We start from the raw sequence: 7,500 nt of genomic DNA, 5'->3' as shown, positions 1-7,500 counted from the left end.
TTAACCGCCATCCGTTTCACGACAAAAATGCGGCTCAGCTAATTCGCTCTTCGAAAAAAAAAACACCTTGTGTTGGTATGGCTCTGATACCCGAAGTCATCACGACACATTCTCGACTCGGAGGGTACCTTCATTTCCCAACTCTTGCGTCATCGCGTATCTCTTTGGTAGTACAAACATGTGTACTGATTATAACAGTGCTCAATCCCACACGCTCGTATCCGGAGAATCGCCATAAGGGCTTAGTATCAATTACATATTACGTGGATTTCCGACCGTATCGACGAAGGGGACAAAGCAGCGAACGAGACAGCGAACGCCCACGGGACTCAATCACGCGGAACCAAACACGTTGACCGGCCTGTTGCGAACCGCTTTCGTTTTTTGCAACATTTTGTGGCTTTTGATACCCAGTCCCCATAACGTTACTCTATAGCTTCGTGTCTCTTGGTACGCCGTCTAGTTATCATTATTTGTTTATTCATTTATTTATTTATCTATTTATATTATTTATCTGCTCATATGATTATTACTTATATTGTTATTACAGTTATCATCATCAATATTATCATTATTACTATTATCATAAATATTATAATCAGTATTGCTATTATCATCACTGTCATTATTATCATTATTACTTTTGAAACTATTATTATTATTATTACTTTTGAAACTATTATCACCTTTGTCATCAACATCATCTCTATTATCATCTTTATTCTATTACCATTATTGTCGTCATTATTATTACCATTATCATTATCATCATTACCATTACCATTATCATCATAACTTGTATCACCATCATCCTTTCGCAAAAGAAAATCTCAAATCCGACAAAGCGAAGCACGGACGCTTCACCTTCCGCTCCGAAACGAGCATTCGAAGCACTAGATTCAAAGCTTCGAAAATTGCCAAGGATGAAGACCGGCTGAGCTATTGAAGGAGGAGGACTCGTTACTCGTTATTGCGGTGGGAGGAAAGGGGGAGGAAATGCTTGCGAGGAGTGATGGGGGACAAAGCATGCATTCCGGCGAAAGCAACGAGTCACGAGGGCCCTTGTGCGATGTTGCTCGGTCGGTCGATCTTTCTCTCTGGCTCGTTCGGTCGTTTGGTCTCTCTGGCTCGTTCATTCGGTTTCTCTGGCTCGCTCGTTCGGTCTCTCTCACTCGTTTTTTTTTCTCTCTCTCTGGCTCGTTCGTTCGGTCTCTCTCTGGATCGCTCGTTTGGTCTCTCTCTGGATCGCTCGTTCGGTCTCTCTCTGGATCGCTCGTTTGGTCTCTCTCTCTCGCTCGTTCGGTCTCTCTCACTCGTTTTTTTTTCTCTCTCTCTGGCTCGTTCGTTCGGTCTCTCTCTGGATCGCTCGTTTGGTCTCTCTCTGGATCGCTCGTTCGGTCTCTCTCTGGATCGCTCGTTTGGTCTCTCTCTCTCGCTCGTTCGGTCTCTCTCACTCGTTTTTTTTCTCTCTGGCTCGTTCGTTCGGTCTCTCTCTGGATCGCTCGTTTGGTCTCTCTCTGGATCGCTCGTTCGGTCTCTCTCTGGATCGCTCGTTTGGTCTCTCTCTCTCGCTCGTTCGGTCTCTCTCACTCGTTTTTTTTTCTCTCTCTCTGGCTCGTTCGTTCGGTCTCTCTCTGGATCGCTCGTTCGGTCTCTCTCTGGATCGCTCGTTTGGTCTCTCTCTGGATCGCTCGTTCGGTCTCTCTCTGGATCGCTCGTTTGGTCTCTCTCTCTCGCTCGTTCGGTCTCTCTCACTCGTTTTTTTTTCTCTCTCTCTGGCTCGTTCGTTCGGTCTCTCTCTGGATCGCTCGTTTGGTCTCTCTCTCTCGCTCGTTCGGTCTCTCTCACTCGTTTTTTTTTCTCTCTCTCTGGCTCGTTCGTTCGGTCTCTCTCTGGATCGCTCGTTTGGTCTCTCTGGCTCGCTCGTTTGGTCTCTCTCTCTCGCTCGTTCGGTCTCTCTCACTCGTTTTTTTTTCTCTCTCTCTGGCTCGTTCGTTCGGTCTCTCTCTGGATCGCTCGTTTGGTCTCTCTGGCTCGCTCGTTTGGTCTCTCTCTCTCGCTCGTTCGGTCTCTCTCACTCTTTTTTTCTCTCTCTCTGGCTCGTTCGTTCGGTCTCTCTCTGGATCGCTCGTTTGGTCTCTCTCTCTCGCTCGTTCGGTCTCTCTCACTCGTTTTTTTTTTCTCTCTCTCTGGCTCGTTCGTTCGGTCTCTCTCTGGATCGCTCGTTTGGTCTCTCTGGCTCGCTCGTTTGGTCGCTCTCTCTCGTTTTTTTTTCCTCTGGCTCACTCGGTCTTTCTCGCTCGCTTGCTCGCTGGCTCGTTCGCTCATCGTCTTGTATCTGGGGGTTCAGAGAAGAGAGAGATGGGGAGGGTGGGGAGGGGTGGCAGAGATGAGTGCCCATTTGTCTCTTCCTTTCTGGTTCTTTTTATTCATTTCTTTTCCCCCCTTTTTTCTCTTTCTCTTATTCTCATTCTATCCCTCTGTTATTTTATCTCTCATATTCTCTCTCAATTTTATTATCTTCCCGGATATATACGGAACATATGTGAGTGTACGTGCGTGTGTGTGTGCGTGTCTGTGTATGTATGCGTGCGTGCGTGTGTGTGCATGCAACTCTTCCAAAGCCACACCAAGCCAATCAAGGGTCAAGCCAGGTCGAAGGATGACTAATCCCCCTTCGTCATCCCCTCCCCCCCCCCCACACGTGTTTGAACTATCTCTTTCATCCTACGTGTGAATCAGCGTTTCTCAGAGCTCATTTGCATCCTGAGATTGCACAACCAACAAACGTTCTTGCGTGAGTGAACGTTTCGCGTGTGGTCGTTCGAGTTTTTTTTTTTTATAGAACGTGGAGGCTAGATTACGTTTTGGTATTGGAGGGTCGTTCTGAGTATAGGAAAGAATTTATGGGAAACAATTGATGTCCCTTTGAGGTGTTTGTGTGTTTGTTTGTGTTTGTTAGTGTGTGTTTGTAAAGATGTGAATGTGTGTTTGTGTGTGTTTGTGTTTGTGTGTGTGAGTGTGTGTGTTCGTGTTTGTGTGTTTGTTTGTGTGTGTTTGTGTGTGTTTATGTTTGTGTTTGTGTGTCTGTGTTTGTCAGTGTGTTTGTGTTTGTCAATGTGTGTGTGTGTGTTTGTGTTTGTCAGTGTGTGTTTGTGTTTGTCAATGTGTGTATGTTTGTTAGTATGTGTGTGTTTGTGTTTGTCAGTGTGTGCGTGTGTATGTTGTGTGTTTCTTTTTGCGTTTATGAAGATGTGTGTGTGTTTGTGTGTGTGTGTTTGTGTGTGTGTGTGTGTGTGTGCGTGTACGTGTGTGTGTGTGAATACATGCATGTCATGCACGTGTGAATGTATGAACACAGTCTGCGTATCTGTCTGGCTTAAAAGGCAATGCTCCGTGACTAACCAAGCGATGTAACGAAGAAAAAGGAAAATAAAAGTCATGCTATCATTATCATCATTATTATTATGATTTTTTTTTTTTTTTTTTTTTTTTTTTTTATGCCAAAATGATGATTCCCGAAGTCTTACGTGAACGCGAAACGTCACGTGTTGCAGATGACGATGACCTGGTAATCATATCAGATTTGTGCTGCCCATCGGTGACGCAATAATGGCCACGCGACCTCTTTTTTTTCTTTCTTTCTTTCTTTTTCTTTTTGTTTCTAATCGTTCCAGGGCATCCTCTCACCTCGTATAGTCATCTGCCCTGTACACACACATACACACACACAGACATGCACACACACACACACGTACACACAAACCCACACACACACACACATACACATACGTACACACCCACACACACATGCATACACCCATAGACACACATGTAAACGCACATATATATGATTTGCACAAGTATATATATCATTCATAACATTCCCCAAACTAATATTACTCTACAAAGATAACACATTCCATATAACTGTTTTTAATTCTTTATTTTCTTTGCCCCCTCCCTCTCCCTCCCCCTCCCTCTCCCCCTCCCCCTCCTCCTCTCCCTCTTGTTCTCCCTCTCCCTCCCCCTCTCCTTCTCCCCCTCCCCCTACCCTCCCCCCTCTCCCTCCCCCTCCTCCTCTCCCTCTCCTTCTCCCTCCACATACCCCTCTCCTCCCCCTCTCCCTCTCCTTCTCCCTCCCTCTCCTTTTCTCTCCTCCTCCCTCTCTCCTTCTACCTCCCCCTCTCCCCCTCCCTCCCCTCCCCCTCCTCCCCACCCTACCCCTTAATCTTGATCAGTGACGTCACTAACTCCTCCTCTCTAATCTCCCTTATCCAAAGTTCTCTTGAGACTATCGGAACGAGGGTGAAAAAAAAAGCAAAGTTGCCGATGATATGCAATATTTTATTGCAATTTCTTTTTCTTTTTCTTCTTCTTCTTCGGGATTGAGGTCAGTGGTGTGACGGTGTCTGATTATAAGTGATTATAGAATCTTCTCGTGCTTTTACCTTTAATTTTTTTTTTCTTTTTTTTTTCTTTTTACCAATTTCTTTTTCCTTCTTTTTTTTTGTAGTCACGATCTAACTCCCCCCCCCACACACACACACCCCTCACCCTTATGACTCGTTTATTTGTTAGTTTGTTTGTTTGTCATCCTCTATGGTGTCGTCCTCCCCCCCCATCACCCCCACCACCATCCCCCTCCCTCCCATCACCACCATCCCCCTCTCCCCCTTTTCTTCTTCTTTCTCTTCCTCATTCACTATCTCATTCATTCTTTTCAGCTTCAATGGAGCGATCTATCACCTTGCTCATTTGTATAACTGATCGGCGCTTCATTCATTCGTTCTTTGAGATCCATTCACTTCTTGGCTTTGGCTTCGTCTAGGCATAATGAAGTATTTTGTTCTCTTTTTTGTTCTCTGTTCTCTATTTTTGCTATGGTTTTCTTTATTCTGTGTTACATTGCATACAAAAATACCTATAGGTGCAGTCAAATGTAAAGGCATATATGTATATATATGTATATATATATATATATATATATATATATATATATATATATATATATATGAATATATATACAGTCACAAACACGTTGAAAGACAAACGCACATTGAAAACGCAGTCACACACACAATGAACCGTTTTCATAAAGATACGAAAAAAAAGAAATATAAGGGCATAGAGAACGAAAAAGGTACATAGAAAACGAAACAAGTACACAGAAAAACGAAACAAGTACATTAAAAACGAAATAAGTACATAAAAAACGAAAAAAATGCATAAAAAACGAAATAAGTACATAAAAAATGAAACAAATACATAAAAAAAACAAGTACATAGAAAAAGAAAATAAGCACACATAAAACGAAACAAGTGCATAAAAAACGAAAGATATGAAGCAAAACAAGTACATAAAAAGGAGACAAGTACATAGAAAACGAAACACAACCATATAAGGAAGTCGTGACGTTTCAAGCTCGTCAGAAGCTCCTCGTCGAACGAAATAAAACCAAAATGGAATCGTTCCTTTTATGGTTTTATATTTCTGTGTTTTCATTTTACGTTTGACGTTCACGTTGCATCATGAGAGAGAGAGGGGGGGGGAGAGGGAGGGGGAGAGAGACAGAGAGAGAGAGAGAGGGGGGGGGAGAGGGAGACAGAGAGAGAGAGAGAGAAAGAGAGAGATAGAGAGAGAGAGAGAGAGAGAGATGGGGGGGGGGAGACAGAGGGAGAGGGAGACAGAGACAGAGAGAGAGAAAGATTGAGAGAGAGAGAGATAGAGAGAGAGAGACAGACAGATGGGGACAGATAGAGATACCGAGAAAGTGATAAAGGCATAGTGGAAGAGCGATAGATAGATAGAGAGAGAGAAAGATAGATAGAGAGAGAGAAAGAGAAAGAGAGAAAGATACAAAGAAGGACCAAAAACCCGCAACCAAAACGACAAAACACCAAACCAGCGTTAAAGAAGGGTGGGGGGTGGAGGGGGGTATGAGGGGTAGGGGATGAAGGTAGTCGAGGGAGTAGGGAGAGGGGTGGGGGAGGGGGGAGAGAGAGAGAGAGGGGAAAGCCGAGACAAAATGGCTGGGACGCTCGCATTTCCCTTTTCTCTTATTTAGGTGTCGCGAGAGCCGTCGGAATTTGAGTCCATTATTCACAGCTTGATTCCGGAGTTATGAGAGAGAGAGTTATGGGCACCTAGCAACTGGTTCAGGTTGGGGGGGGGGGGAGAGGGAGGAAAGGGTGAAGGGAGAGAGAATGGGGAAGGGAGGAGGGGGAGGAAGGGGTGAAGGGAGAGAGAATGGGGAAGGGAGGAGAGGGAGGAAAGGGTTGAAGGGAGAGAGAATGGGGAAGGGAGGAGGGGGAGGGGCGTGGGTGGAATGGAGGGGAGACTGAGGGGAGGGGGAGGAAGGGGAGGGGGCGTGGGTGGAATGGAAGGGAGACTGAAGGGGGAGGGGGAGGGGGAGGGGGCGTGGGTGGAATGGAGGGGAGACTGAGGAGGGGGGGAAATGGGAAAGTGTGAGGGGGAAGGGAAGGGAGAGGGGAGAAGAAGAGAATGCGAGAGGGGAGTGAATGGCGGGGAAAAGAAGGGAAGAAGGAGGAAAAAAGAGGGAGCAGAAAAAAAGTGAGGGAGGTAGGGTTTATCACTGGGGGGGGGGGCGAAGGAAATAAGGGGAAGAAGGAAAGAGTAAAGATGAAAATCAGGCTATAAAAAAGGGAAGAAAAAGTGGGGGAAAATACAAAGGAAAGAAGTGAAAAAAAAAACTAGCGGTCAGAAACAGAGGGTACAATACCATCTCCCGCCATGACACCTTGCCAACTGGACGACTCATCAGGGTCGTTCGCAGACAGTCGTGATCACGCACATGATGTTGGGGCTTTAGTGATGCAATTAAGAAATAACATTCAGGTCCCAGTCGATTTATTCAATCTACTTTCCTTTTTAACCGTTGATGATCGTTTCATGTATATGGTCGCTTTTAAAAATGGGTTATATTTTTTTCTCTATTTCTTCTCTCAGTTTTTTTTATCTTTTTATTCTTTTTGTGTGTGTATTATATCTAGTTAATCTAGATTTTCTTTCGATGAATACATAGGGAAGTGGAGAGGTAAAAAAAAAATCAATCGTTATCATAACAAAATGGCTACTTACCTAACCTAACCAGATCAAAAACAAAGTAATTATTATCCCCCCAAAGGAACTAAAAAAACAACGACAAAACTCCCATCATCCAGCCAAACAAACATATATCCATTCATTCACTTTATCCAACCACCGCGTAACATACTAACACCTTGTCAAAAAGAAAAAAGAAAAAAAGGCAGGAAAAAAAAAAGATTAGGCCTGTGGTCTCTATCTCATCCCTCCCATAAGAGCCGATACTCTTCCCTTTAATTCCATTTTGACTTCGCGGTTTTTTTTCGATGAGTGTTGTTGTTGTTTCATGTCGTTGTTGTTTCGTGTTGTTGTTATTTCATGGTGTTGTTGTTTCATGTTGTTTTGTGTTGTTATTTTATGTTGTTTCGTGTTGTTGTTGTTTATTGTTGTTG

The sequence above is a fragment of the Penaeus japonicus genome, unplaced genomic scaffold (assembly GCF_977035675.1).
Source record: "Penaeus japonicus unplaced genomic scaffold, GWHDUDI00000001_assembly GWHDUDI00000024, whole genome shotgun sequence".
NCBI classification, from domain to species: domain Eukaryota; kingdom Metazoa; phylum Arthropoda; class Malacostraca; order Decapoda; family Penaeidae; genus Penaeus; species Penaeus japonicus.
Note: the sequence above shows the minus strand (reverse complement) of the source record.